The 14726-nt window shown below is 37.7% G+C and overlaps 1 pseudogene; it reads right to left on the bottom strand.

Annotated features, from left to right (window-relative positions):
- Positions 1–12765: 12765 nt before the first annotated feature.
- LOC127133829 (uncharacterized) lies at positions 12766–12865 on the bottom strand (annotated as a pseudogene).
- Between the last annotated feature and the right edge of the window lie 1861 nt (positions 12866–14726).

The raw sequence follows: 14726 nt of genomic DNA on the forward strand, positions 1-14726 counted from the left end.
AAGCAAGTTGGGCACAATATTAACATGGAAATGAGCATGGTGTTGAGCATGGTAATGAGCAAGGTAATCATGATGAGCATGGTAAGCATGAAAAAACAGTAATGAACAAGTATGAATATGGCCATGGAAGAGAGTGATAAAATGCTTACCTAGTGGAAATCAGTCCACTGCTTCTTGATAGTGGAGGAATGGAAGGAAATAAGGTGCTGTTTCAATGCTTCAACTTGAGAAATGCTAAGGAATGAAATCTGATCTTTTGCTCCTTGCCTTGCTTAGCTCGAAAATAGCAGCCACCACCTCTTCAGATTAGGGTTTTAAAGCTTATATATGTTGGATTAAAGTGTCCTTAATGGGCTGAAACATTTGGTTTTGATTCATGAGCAAAATGCATTTTGGTGCAAAGTGAGGTGTATGAGAAAATCTCTAATTTTGGCAAAGGTTAAGTGAGTGGAAACAAAAGTACATAGCCAAAAGAGGAAAAGCAACACATGTGTTGGTTTACTTTGTCTGGCTGCAGCATGGCATGGCTTGGAAATAAGTCCAAGATGGTTACTTTGTGACCTTGTATCTTGATGACCACATGACCAAATGGTAAGGCAATGCAAACAGTAAGAAGAGTTCATGGAGCTTAACATTTTTCATGTTGGGCACAAATGGAAATGATGAACGGAAGAAAGTGAAAAATGAGCTTAAAGTTCAGGTTTCACCATCTGCAAAATGGCTGGGCCAGTTTGGCCTAAATGCTGCCTAGAAAACCAAGTCATGATGCCCACTTTAGGTGAATGTATCTCTCAAACCATGGATCCAAATGAGATGATTCCAAAAGGATGTGAAAGAGGACATGGCAAGGTACAATTTTTATGAAGGAAGTATTTTCAAAATATGCCTTGAAATGCAAGAAAACTGGCCAAGAAGTCTTGATAACCTTTGAAGATTTTGGGACTCAGAAAATTTTCTAAGTGTCCTAAAAAAATGTCTCACTTTGACTAAGTATAACTTTCTCAATTTTAATCCAAATGAAGCAAACTTTATAGCTCTAGAAAGCTTGGAACAAGAGGAACAAATTTCATGTTGGAGAAACTTTCAAATGGAGCTTCTATCCTGATGGAAAATGGGCTTAAAGTGAGTGTAACAATCATGAAAACTTGCCCTAAATGGAAAGTCAACCATTTCCAAATTAAGTAACTTTTTCAATTCCTGATTAAATGATGAATCCATGATCCAACCTTGGTCAAATTTCACATGTAGGCTCCCTTAGGCAAGGATTTTGAGGTTCCACTCTCAAAATGTCAGGAGTTGACTTTTCTGGCCCCACAGTTGACTTTTCCCAAACTTTCTGATTCCCGATTCCATTGATCAATTGAAGCACCTCTGGCTCAAATAAAGAGCTAATTTTTTGTATGTAGACCCTTTTGGACATATGGAGGGCCATGGAAAAGAGTTTCACCCAAAGAATCAGAAATAAATTGATTTTATACCAAACCCTAATTTTAGGGCAAAATGATCAAGAACTGATTGCACTGATTGCCAATGGATGTTTCTGAGATAATTGTGAATCTTCCTAGGCCAAGATGCCTCTCTAATCATGACATGAATGAGCCCCTCTACTTCCAACCAAACATTGCCTGTTGCAGATAGCCATGAAACCCTAGTTTCTGATTAAATCCAGATGAACATTCTGATGGCTCTGAATCCTTCACTGATGAACTGAGGCCCATAATAAGATACCTGGACCCCCTTGAGAGTTGTATACATAGAAAATGAAGTCCAACTCTCAATCTTTCCTTGTGTGGGTTCCTTCTATTAAGGAGTGATCAATCAGAACCTGATTTCCCAAGTCACTAATGCAGTATGCAATGAGTATGACCTAGTATGATGCTAATGCAGTGTGAAACCTAATCCCATGCTTCCATGAAAAATGAAGGGTAAATTTTGGGGTATTACAATAGGAGAAGGAATTTTCTTAAAACATGAAAACAAATTACTTAGAGCGATGGACAATAATAGGAACGTCAACAGCAACCCAATTGTCGTAAGTTTTGCCACGCATCACAAAGTTGGCGCAGTCTTCGTCTTCATCACCTTCAATCACGGCAGCTGAGTGTTGTTAATTACCATGGATGAACCCTCCACTGCAGAAGCTCGGTTGCACTTCTTCAATTTTGACGTTGAACGACCCTTGTTGGAATCCCAATTCGTCCTTATTCTTGTTCTCGGTAACTTCTACCATTCGGCCTCATTGATCTATATTGCTTGCCTCAATAGCTTTCTGAGCATCCTTGAAAGAAGACATGGGTGCCCAAGTTTTCTTCACTTTAGCAATAAACAAGGCTTGGAACGGAGTCCCAACCTCCTCCTCAGATTCAACATAAGAAAAGGATGATAGATGGCTCACTAAGAGCACCTTCTCTCCACAACAACGACAAGCTTGCCGTTCTTCACGAATTTAAGCTTATGGTGTAGAGTAGATGTCACAGGTCCAACTTCATGAATCCATGACCTTCCCAATAAACAGCTATAGGCAAGGTGGATATCCATTACTTGAAAAGTAATTTGAAAATCACTCGGACCTATCTTGACTGGAAGGTCCACTTCGCCAATGACGGTTTTGCGAGAACCATCAAACGCTTTGACAATGACGCCACTATACCTCATTGGGGCGCCTTGGTAGAAAAGTCTGGATAGAGTTGATTTCGGGAGTACATTCAGGGAAGAACCGGTATCAACCAACACATTAGACAACACATCCTCCTTGCAACTCATTGAAATATGTAGTGCAAGATTGTGATTTCTACCTTCCTCAGGAAGTTCTTCATGACAAAAACTCAGATTGTTGCAAGAAGTAATGTTAGCCATAATATGGTTAAACTGATCCACAGTAACATTGTGCTCAAAGTAGGCTTGCTTCAACACTTTTTGCAATGCTTCTCTGTGTGCTTCAGAATTCATCAACAGAGACATCACTGAAATTTTTGAAGGGGTTTGGAGCAGCTGCTCCACCATATTAAACTCGCTCCTCTTAATCAATCTTAATACCTTATCATCATCATTAGGCTTTAGCTTGAGGGATTCACCAGACTGACATACTGGAGCACTAATTGGATTCACCACAGGCACATCCATCTTTTTACCAACTGCAACCTCTTCTACTCCCTTTGGAAAGACTGGACCAAATACACAACCACTACGAGTCACCTTTGCGACATCAACTATATCTACCATAGAATTTGCCACAGGAAACAAGACCTCTTGACCATGCTCCACCATGGTGGCATTATACTGATATGGGATAACTTTATCGGATGCATACGGGACGGGGCCCGCTAACTGTATTACCAACAACGATACCGATCAGTTAACGATGTTGCTGCTGCTTCTATCAAACTGAATTACTACCCGCTCAGGGGTCTTGAACACAGGAACAATTAAATTCACATCATCTACCTCCCTTGATTGACAAATTTGGATAAGCACTTCATCCATCAATCTCTGAATAACCCTCTTGACAATGACACATCCTCGAGGGTTCACACTGCATATCACACAACCATCATGGTCATGCTCACAATCATTGACCAAACAAATATCTCTATGAATTTTAACCAAAGACTGTCTGATATGGTGAACATCGTCAACCCTATACTCTCCAGGACAACCATCTACCATGTTGACAAAGGTGTTAGCATGAGCGGGCAACATATTAGCTTTCACATTCGGCGCACGGTCCTTAAAGGACACCATCCCACTATTCACAAGCTTTTGTACCTCATACTTTAATGGATAGCAGTTCTCAATGGGTTTGGGAACCAACCTGCATAATGATTTGATATCTTGATTTTAGAGAAGTGCATTGTGACCAAATATTATGCAGATGGACAATTATTATTTATTTATGTTTTTAGTGATTACCATTTTCAGAAAAGAAAAAAAGTAACAATAAAACATCATAGATGTGGATGAATAGAATTTTATTTTATTAATGATAATTGAAAATGCCTAACAATATTCACTTCTCCCTTAGGCATAGGAGAAGGATTTTTCTTAAAACATGAAAACAAATTACTTAGAGCGATGGACAATAATAGGAACGTCAACAGCAACCCAATTGTCGCAAGTTTTGCCATGCGTCAAAAAGTTGGCGCAATCTCCGTCTTCATCACCTTCAATCACGGCAGCTGAGTGTTGTTCATTACCATCAATGAACCCTCCACTGCGGAAACTCGGTTGCACTTCTTCAGTTTTGACGTTGAACGACCCTTGTTGAAATCCCAATTCGGCCTTATTCTTATTCTCGACAACTTCTATCATTCGGCCCCACTAAGGCATACTAGATGAAGATAGACCTTCTGGCTCTCTCTGTCTCTTCGTTGCTCGATCTTCAAGAAGTTCAATAAGCGCATCTTTGTCCTTTGACTCAAGCTCCAACTCCTCATGCTTTCGGCTCAAAGCATGGAACCGCTCTTCCCACGTGTCCTTCTCTTACTTCATCTTGGCGAGTGCGTCTTCCAACTCCTCTACGTCTTAGTTATGGAGAGTTGATGGCTCAGCCACAACCAAAGACATAGGTCTCTCACAAGCATACGACATCTTCAATTCCAAAGCTCTCTTCTTTACCCAAGCAGTGTAAGCTTCCAAAGTTACACAATTGCACAGACCAAGCTTGAATCTTCCTTTTCTATGCACATTATGCCAAGCATGTATCATCTTCTGCTTAAAATGTTGGGGATCTTTACCCTCTTGATATTAAAGACCTTCTAACTGAGTGTTATTAGGTTTGCCTCTCAAGGGGAAGCCAAGTTGACGACGAGTCAAAGCAGGGTTATAGTTGATTCCTCCTTGTGTACCAATGAGAGGCACATTAGAGAATTCACCACAACTATCAATAATCTCCACACTACTCAATGCATAATCGTACCAAACAATATCATCATTAGTGAGGGACATAAGTCTTTGAGACCACCGTAGACATTGTTTGTTCTCCATAAAAGTAGGCGTCTGAGGCAAGTGCGAAATAAACCACTTATACAGAAGAGGAACACAACACACAATAGTCCCACCACCTTTAGAATTCCTCAAATGCAAAGAGAAATACATATCACCCAACATAGTAGGCACATGATTCCCAATCAAGAAGATTCTAATGGCGTTAACATCAACAAAAACGTCAACGTTAGGGAACAAAGCTAAACTATAGATGAGCAACACAAAGATGGCTTCAAAAGCGTCCACACTACCGGCTTGAGCAAAGACATTAGCTTTCCCAATGAGAAACTCGGAAGTCAATCGAAACATTCCTCATTTCTTCACCCAATGAGCCTCAATCTCAGACTTCTTCAAATGAAGGGCTTCAACTATAATATGAGATCTAGGAATCTCCTCCAATCCACTAAAAGGCACCTTGTCAGAAACAGGTATTCCCAAGAGATGGGCATACTCCTCTAACATAGGAATAAGTCGATAGTCGGGAAAAGTGAAGCAACGGTAGAGAGGGTAATTAAACTGAACTAACACACTCAAGAGTCCTTCAACCACATCATTAGATAACACGGATAAAATCTTCCCATGACATTGCTTGAAGTCCAAGGGATCTAATACAAAAGATGACAACTTCCTTAGCTCTTTCAAATCAGGACATCTGTAACTGTACTTCTTAGTGTTCCTTCTTCCATAATCCATGGTCTGAAAATATTAGCAAACAATACCTTAGTTCCTTGAAATTATTTTCGTGTGATGAATGTCATGATGCGCATGAATGCATGAATGCAACAATCACAAACAAGGAATCACACACAAGGAAAACAAACAATGGTCAAGGGATGAATCAAGTCATTGTCAAGATCAATCATCCATTTTGGTGGATCATGGTTTTCACTTTATCAACACCCAAGTTCCATTGATATTGACAAGACTTGATTGGATTAACCAAGAATCAAAGGGGTTTGTTGTGAGTCACGATCATGGAGTTAGGTTAAGAACCATCCCAAAAGAGTGTACTAAGGATAAAAACCTGTAGATCATGTTCTAAAAAGTTCCCAGAGTCTTAATTCCATCTATCAGATATTATAGGTTAGGATGACTGACTCATCAACCTATAATATTCTCAAGAGAAACTCGTATGAGTGTAGTATCGCGTAACAACTATTATCAGGTCTACACCTGAACAGTCTCCGCACTACGTCCTAAATAGGCCAAGTTGGGTTAAATGTTCTACGGTCCTCAGCTTCTCGGACCCCAACTCAGAGAAAGTAATGCCTATTCACAAATAACTTGTGTAACATTAGTAACTCCAAAAGGGTCTCCATTGAATAGATGGGTCTTAAGCCAACTTGTTAAGGACTACTCCACACAAGTCGAACATGACTATACCATCCTCCTATCTTAATTGCACTCAAGTTCGGGTTAGAACTTATCTCACCACTCAGAGATCACCAAGCATAATAAGCAGATTATATCACACCAACAAATATAGAAACATCAAATATACAAACATCAAATATACAAACATCAAATATACAAACATCAAATATACAAATATATACACATAAAAAAGTAGGCTAAACCCACTGAGGACTACTCCCCAGCAGAGTCGCCACTTAATTTCTGTAACGGTAAATTCATGACCATTAAGTTATGGATAAACTTAATTTTAATAAAACCAGAGTCACCACCGTGCTTTTATTGTTTCCAAAGGAAAAGAGAAAAGTATGAATAAAACCTAAAGATAAGAAGTTTTCAAATAAAAATTAATAAAATGCCATAGATTATAGGTAAGGGGGTTGGTTACACAGAGGGAAGGTGTTAACACCTAAAGTATCCTAGGTACTCCTAGGGAGCCCTTTTTTATGTGTGTATGTGTGTTGGTATAAAATGACGTTTGAGAAAAATAGAGTGTGGGGATGAGAAAATAATTTATTAGTTATATTTTTGTGTTTGACAAAACCTTTAGACTTGTGCCTACGTACCAACATAAAAATGAGGGATCAAAACCTCGTAGTTCGTGGTATCAATTTCAAAATGAGTGGATTATTTTTAATCAAAAGTTAAGTTTAAAAGAGGCACAAAAGGCCCAAAGTTTTGAATGAGTGTTAGTTCTTTTTGTCTTTTGAAATATTAAGTAAATATGGTTAAGTTCATTTACAAGTTTGATTTAAGAAAAAGATTTTTAGAAAAAGGCAATGGCATAAGACCAAAGTTTCTAGTTTGCAATAAAGTCTAAATTTTAAAATCACAAGCAAAGAAAGTTTTTGAAAAAGGGGGAGAGATTTTGAAATTTAAGAAGTGGGAGGAGATGAAGAGACTAATCCTAAGCATAAAATTAAAAGTTAAGAGTTAAAATTTAAGAAGTGGGAGGAGATGAAGAGACAAGAAAGTTTTTTGGGTTTTTGTTGTTTATTAAGTATTTTAAGGTCCTAAGACCACAAACCCAAAAAAGTGCATAAACAAATATATACAATCACAATACGTGGCTCAAATGAGCAAAGTGAAAATGACATAAACATAAACAATTTAAATGCTATGTAAATGACAAATGAATGGTAAATGACTTGAAATTAAATTGCATAAAGTAAATTGCATAAAGTAAATGACTTGAAAGTAAAAGAAATATTAATGCAAGTTAGTCAAATGTTAGTTGATTAGATGTTAGTGATATTTTTCTTTTCAATTTGATTAAGTCATTTTTTGGAGAACACTCAACCATCTATTGACAAGCATGGTTTCTTGAACCAAGACATCTTCTAAAGGAAGGAAAAAAGACCAAGTTTCCACACAATACCATGAAAGATTGGAGACTTACAATCTCACTTACTAGAATGTTATGCCTTTAGGGTCAAATTTAGCTCTATGTTAAGCAATTGTAATTGGACTTATGTAGAAGTAACAACTATATAAGATCGGGCAATAAAAATTTAGGTGCTAATGCATGTTAGAGATTTGGTATAATGAACCAAACTCCTAAAACATACCACATACTAAAAGAAAACAAATCAAAGGGGTGGGACTATCTCATCCATACTTGTATTGGTTCATCTAACACAAGGTTATTGATGAACCAATTAGCCTTAGGATTTTGAGATTTCATTGGTCAATGAAACAGATGGGATATAATGAGATTGAAGATGAAGAGGGGGGGGGGGGGGAGGATGAGAGAAACACAAATTGGTCATGGGAGGAATTTTATCAAATTAAAATCATTCATTCACTTTGGGAGATGAAATGTACATTTCATCAATCCCCTAAATCCAATGATTTTAACTTAACAAAAGTCAAATCAACCTTGACCAAGGCCCAAACACATAGTTAAACATCACAAGTCAATAAAAATGGCTCAACACAATTTCTATACAATTAATCAATTAAAAATCAAATTAAAAGTGCATTTAAATTAAATTTAGTTTGGTCAAAACCTAAAACCTCTTCAAAATACCAAATAAATGGCCAAGAGATTTATCCTAGGCCAAACAAGGTCAAATGACCTTAGACAAAACATTTCATGATTTTTTGAAAAGTCAGAAGTATTTTTAAACAATTTAAAATATGCACAGAAACAATTAATTCCTGAAAAATATCAAAATTAATCCAAAAAATAATTTTAATTCAGAAAATGAAGAGGAAAATATTTAAATATTTTTGGTGAAAGTCCCATATTTTTTGGATTAAAGATGAAATTAATATGAATTAATCAAAATAATACAATTAAATGAAAAATCAGAAAATACAAAAAAACAAGGGCCATCAGATCTCCCTCATTAATTGAGGTGACCTATCTGATGGCCACACATGCGCGTTCCACCATGCACCAAGTCAAATATGCTCTACGAGTGGTAATCAGAACCAAGGGTTGAGATTAAAATATTTTGAATGATCCTGTGGTTGAGAGGTGTGATAACACACCACCGGAGCTAGGGCCCCGGTCTTCTTCTCTGGTGGACCTCACTGGACTGGTCCACCATCAACCATCACCAAAATGAAAAACAAAGACATGGATTTAAAGAAAAAATACTCAGGAACTCGAATATGGCCTCAAGTTTCTCCAATCCCAAGTATATAAAAAGATACAGGGATTTGAATTTGGAGGATTATGAACCGAGTTGCTTCAATTTGACCTCAAAACAACTCAATCTTGTTGCCTACAATGGTAGGACTTCAACCAACCAAAAATCATAAAGAATGGTGAAGAATTGAGAGAGAATCGAAGAGATGAAGTTTCTAAAAAATCACCTTCGAGTTGATATAATTTCACTTGATCTTGATCTGGATTTGCTTGCTTTATCTTTCTCTTGCTTGCAGAAGCCAATTGAGATGAAAAGGGGAGTGAATTTCTGGAGTTTGAACTTCCAAACAGAAGATGAAGTTCAAGCTTGATTTCAAGAGAAACCTTCAAAAGTTCTATGTAATTGAGGGTTTGGATCAGTCTAACAAAGCTTGGGCAGGGTGTGGGTGCAGTTTCTGAAGCCATGAGCTTGTTTAAATAGGCATTGGAATTGATTTTTGCACCACTTGAAATTTGCCAAATTTGGAAACCAGCTTGCATGGGTGCGTGGTAAATGATTTGGGCCTAAAGAATGGTGCAATCCATCTCCAATTCATGTGTAATTGATGCTGAAGTCATTACAATGAAGCATGCAAAGGAGAATAATCACTTGAATCCAAAACTTTCCAAAAGAAATCCCACAATGGAGCCATGCACAAGTCCCTGAATTTTGACCCAAATGATATGATCTTAGACTTCTTTGAAAGGTGAGATCAAGGGGAACAACTTTCATGTTGAACACTTTTTCATTTTAAGCTTGGATCATGCTGAATTTTGAGGTGGAAGTTTGGAAAATTAAACATATTAAAAAAATTTCTAAGTACCAAGTCAAATGTTCACTTCTTCCAAACTTGAATAACTTTTTCTATGGACTTCAAATGGAAACAGTTCCTTCATAAAAGTTGTATCTCTTTCAAACCTATTAAAATTGGTCACAAATTTGACCTCATTTGGATTTGGCATGAAGGAGTTATGGATTTTAGAAGTTGAGGAAAATCACTTGTTCAAAGGTAATGGCCCAAAATGACCTATAATGCTTCCTCTTGGAACATGCATTTGCAAGTTGAATTTGAACTTCCTCAAAACATTAAAGTTGAAATAGACATATTTACTTTGGTCATGGAGTTTGAATGGATTTCATCTCATAAGAATTGAGCAAGTTATGGTCTTGTGAAGTTGATCTTCAAACTAGGGTTCAAACAAAATGACATATAATCTTTCATCATAAAAATTGACTTTACAAGCAAAACTAGCTCTAGACTTCAACATGAAAGTTGTTTGGAATGTCATTTTGAGTAACGTTTCTCTTGTAATCATTTTCATATGTGATAACACGAAATTATATCACATTTTAAGACTTAATTCAATTAGATTATATTACCATTTACTTTAGTATATCTCATTTTATCAGATATTATGCAGTATTTCCTTGCTATGTATGTCAGGTATCCATTTTGAAGCAAAAGTGAAAAAGGGAAGAAAAGGAGGTGTAAAAAGGAATAAAAAGGAAACAAATAACAAAGACCAAGCCCAGCCCAAAGAAAGTGCACGTTATGCCTGTGACGGGCGTCACAAGGGTTGTGACGAGCGTCACACTAAAAGCACTCCTGTGACGAGCGTCACACATGGTGTGACGAACGTCACACCAGTCCTCTATATTTTTGGCGCAAGGAACTCAACTGACCACGTTGAAAGCTATTTCCACGCACGCTTAACCCTCGGAACGAGACCACGCACACGGAAACCCTTGAAAAGCAGTTACACCAGCAGCTGTATAAATAGGAGTTAATTGGGAAATTTCAAACCCTCGGTTTTTCCACGCTCATATTGCCGAAGCTCTGCCAAATTTTCTTGTCACACCTTTTGCTTATTTTTTCCTTTCCAGCACTTAACATTGTTTATTTTATTTATTTCTTTTGCAAGCTTTACATTCTTTTTTCCCTTGCAAAATTTACCTTTCCCGTTTCAGCTTCTAGATATTTTTCGCATAATAGTTTCTACACCGGAAACTATTGTGCAACTTTATACTGGATTTAACCTTACGTTATATTCCAGTTTTATTTCCTTGATTTAATTTACTGTTTAATTGAAGAATCCAAGAACAAATCCTACCGGCTTGTGGTGGAGTGTTCAAGACTATTGTATTACGCATTCAGGTTCTTTAATCATTATTTAATATTTTGTTTTATTATTTATCTATATTATCTGCCTGGAATGAGTCTGTTTATGCATGATATAAATTCTTATTTGTTTAGCATGTCTGGCTAATTTGCCTAGGTATCGGTATGTAAAGTAAGCAGAATAAGGGATCAAGACTGAGTCGGTCTATCTAAACTTAAAATCAAAATCAATCTTTTTACGGTCTCAACTTACAGGTTTAATAACAAGATTTTTTACAAAAGTAAAAGACATAAAGAAGTTAAAATCAATAGAGCGAGAGTTTGAGATTTTAACTGGACAGTGTAAGTTAGGCATTAATTCTAGATCAGGGTGAGAGCAAGTTTTAGAGTTAATTAAATTCTGACCTTTTCCAAAAAGTATTTTTAAAGATTGAATGTGAGGACGAAAGTTAAGCATTTGGATTTAATTATATAACCTAAGTCAACAGAGCGAGAGTTTGAGATAAGGGTGTTTAAAACGGTCAGTATTTTCTTAAAAAGAGTTTCTGCAACTTTATTGCTTTCAAAATATGGTTTTTGACTTAATTATAAGTGACAGCAACATTAATATAAAATCATGGTTTATTCAACAGAGCGAGAGTTTGAGATAGAACCTTTAACCAATAAAGTTAACCGAAACGATTCATTTTAAAACCAAGAAGCCGACAAAGACTTGATTCCCTAGTTTTGACGAACTACATACCGATATCCGTTTTACTAATATTTAATCTAGATATTAGTTTAGCCCTTAGTTTTTCCCCAAACAATCAAACATTTTCACCTTAGATTTACGTAGTAACCTTAGATAACGGTATATCGATTCATAAGTCCCTGTGGGATCGATATCTTTTAAAACTACGCGATAGAACTGTGCACTTGCAGTTTGTATCCCAAATTCGACTCATAAAGTCGCGATCAAGTTTTTGGCGCCGTTGCCGGGGACTTTTATTCAATCGATATCGTAACTCTTCCGTTACGCTGTAGAGACTAAGGTTTCTTTTCCTTCTATTTTCTTTCTTTCGTTGATTTGTATGCCACGCACTCGCTCTCAAGGCGAACCCCTCTATTTACGAATCAACGATATCGAACTATATCTCCGAGTCTTACGACGAATTCGGGAATATCGTGCTGAAAACAATCTCCCTCCTATAGACCTTCCTGATCTCAAAGATTTTCCTTCTTTAACCGAGATGGCAGAACCAGCTCGTGCTCTTAGAGATTACGCCGCTCCATCGCAAGATGAACCGCATTCAAGTATTGCTCCGCCCGCAATCGAAGCAAACAACTTTGAACTTAAACCTTCGTTATTGCAGGCTGTGCAACAGAACCAATTCTCTGGAAATCTTACCGAAGATCCAAACCTTCATTTATCCGTATTTGTCCAATACGCTGATACTGTTAAAGCTAATGGTGTCACTTCAGAGGCAATTCGACTTCGTCTTTTTCCTTTCTCATTAAGAGATAGCGCTAGAAGATGGCTTCAATCTCTTCCTTCCAACTCAGTCACCACATGGAACGAGTTGAAGAAAGTTTTTCTTGCCCGATATTTTCCACCAAGCAAAACAGCTATGTTAAGAGCCCAGATAAACGGATTTAAACAGAAAGACAACGAGTCTCTTTTCGAAGCATGGGAAAGATACAAAGACATGATGAGACTTTGCCCACACCATGGTTTGGAAGACTAGTTAGTAATTCACACATTTTATAATGGTCTCTTATACAATACAAGGTTAACAATAGACGCCGCTGCAGGTGGTGCACTAATGAACAAACCTTACGCTGATGCTTACCAGCTTATCGAGAGCATGGCCCAAAACCACTATCAGTGGGGAACCGAACGAACAACGGTGGAAAAACCTCAACCGAAAACTGGCATGTACGAGATAAGTAACCTTGATCACGTCAATGCAAAAGTGGATGCTTTGGTCCAGAAAATTGAAAGTTTAAACGTATCACCTCCAGCCGCCGTGGTTGCTGTAACTCAGAATTGCGAGGTCTGTGGAATCCAAGGCCACACTCCTGCGGAATGTCAACTCTTGACTGGAATCCAAACAGAGCAAGTAAACTATGCTCAAGGAAGCCCCTATTCGAATACCTATAACCCAAATTGGAAGAACCATCCAAACTTCTCATATAAGAGTAATAATGCTTTATACGCACCTGGACAGTCTCCAAATCAAGCCCCATCTATACCTCCGGGATATCAGAAATCGAATCCTAACAATAATACCCCTAGAAAATCCAACTTGGAAATCATGATGGAAAACTTTATAGCTTCCCAACAACAAACCAATAAAGATTTCTTAAACCAGAACATACACACTGGCGAACAACTTAAACAACTAGCAAGCAAAGTAGATGCCCTGGCTACCCATAACAAAATGCTGGAAACGCAAATATCTCAAGTAGCTCAACAACAAGCACCTACTGCTGCACCAACTGGTACATTCCCTGGACAGCCCCAACCCAATCCGAGAAGCCAAGCTCATGCAATTATATTAAGAAGTGGAACGGAAGTGGAAGGACCGTCTGACCCAAGGATAGAAAACCAAAACCCTAAGAAATCTACTGAGGAAAGTGAACCTAAGGAAAAGGAAGAGAGTAATAAGGAAACCCTAGAAAAGAAGGAACCTTATGTACCTCCACCACCTTATAAACCACCTATACCTTACCCTCAAAGGCTTGTTAAAACCAAAGATGTAGGCCAATTTAGAAAATTTGTTGATCTCCTTAAACAATTAAACGTTACAATTCCGTTTACCGAAGCTATTACGCAGATGCCTTCATATGCTAAATTCTTAAAAGAAATTCTTTCTAATAAAAGGAAACTTGAGGATAGCGAAACCGTTACACTCCCTGCCGAATGTAGCGCTATAATCCAAAACATGCCCCCTAAACTCAAGGATCCGGGTAGTTTCTCTATACCCTGTCACATAGGAAAATTTGTCATCGACAAAGCCTTATGCGATTTAGGAGCCGGAATTAGCGTTATGCCTTTATCCATATGTAAGAAACTGGAAATGGGAGAATTAAGACCGACCAAAATGTCTGTGCAATTAGCAGATCGTTCCATCAAATATCCTGTAGGAATCCTTGAAAACGTTCCCGTACGCATAGGTCAGTTTTACATTCCCACTGACTTCACAATTATGGACATTAGAGAAGATGATACGACACCTATTATACTAGGAAGACCATTCTTAGCAACTGCCGGTGCAATCATAGACGTAAAACGAGGACGACTCACCTTCGAAGTAGGTGAAGAGAAAATTGAATTCATTCTTTCCCAATTCTTGAAAGCACCTGCAATAGAAGATACATGTTACTTCATGGATATCATCGATGAATGCATAAAAGAAGCAGAGTCAGGAGAAGACAAAGCATCAGACTATCTTTTAGAGGACAAATCTAAACAATGCCTAGCAATAACACCGGATCCTACGCAGTGTCTTAACAAACCAACCCCTGATTTGAAAACACTTCCCAAAAATCTGAGATATGAATTCCTAGACTTAGAACTTGAACGACCTGTGATA

The sequence above is a fragment of the Lathyrus oleraceus genome, chromosome 3 (genome assembly GCF_024323335.1).
Source record: "Lathyrus oleraceus cultivar Zhongwan6 chromosome 3, CAAS_Psat_ZW6_1.0, whole genome shotgun sequence".
In the NCBI taxonomy this organism is placed as follows: Eukaryota; Viridiplantae; Streptophyta; class Magnoliopsida; order Fabales; family Fabaceae; genus Lathyrus; species Lathyrus oleraceus.